Below are 555 nucleotides of genomic sequence, written 5' to 3'. Positions count from 1 at the left end.
GCTGTTGCTTTACGTCATACATTGTAAACTCTTCAGTAGGGATTGTATTTATACATGTATTATACAGTACCCAATACAGTGACTTTCCAATGGTATTTGGTACTGAAGTAAAAATAATAATGATAGCTGTTGTTTCTGCCTGCTAAGTAATAAACACTCCCTTCCAAATGACCGGGGACATATGATTACATGATTAGTATCTAAGGTACCTTAAATATTTTTAGTATGCCTATGACTGCAGTATCTAGGCACCAGTATTTGTTTATGTTATAATTATGTAACCCTTTCCATCCTGAAATTCTTCTAGTCTGCTTCCTCCTCTAATTTTCAACTTTGGCATTTAAAAAATATGGAGTTTCCTTTCTAGGGGTGCACCAATAAAGATTTTTTGGGCCAATACTGATGGCCAGTTATTAATGAGCCATATCAGCCAATACTGATCCAATTGCCAACATGCAGCTCAGCAGCTTGGGGAGCAGCATCAGGCTGGTAAGTCTGTTGGGAGGGAAGGGGTGGGAGGAGGGGGCAGATCAAGGCCCCCACGGTGAAAGAGGA

Source organism: Gavialis gangeticus, unplaced genomic scaffold, assembly GCF_001723915.1.
Source record: "Gavialis gangeticus isolate Ggan-Ray unplaced genomic scaffold, GavGan_comp1, whole genome shotgun sequence".
Classification (NCBI taxonomy): domain Eukaryota; kingdom Metazoa; phylum Chordata; order Crocodylia; family Gavialidae; genus Gavialis; species Gavialis gangeticus.
The sequence above is the reverse complement of the archived record's forward strand: the minus strand, read 5'-3'. Positions refer to the sequence as shown.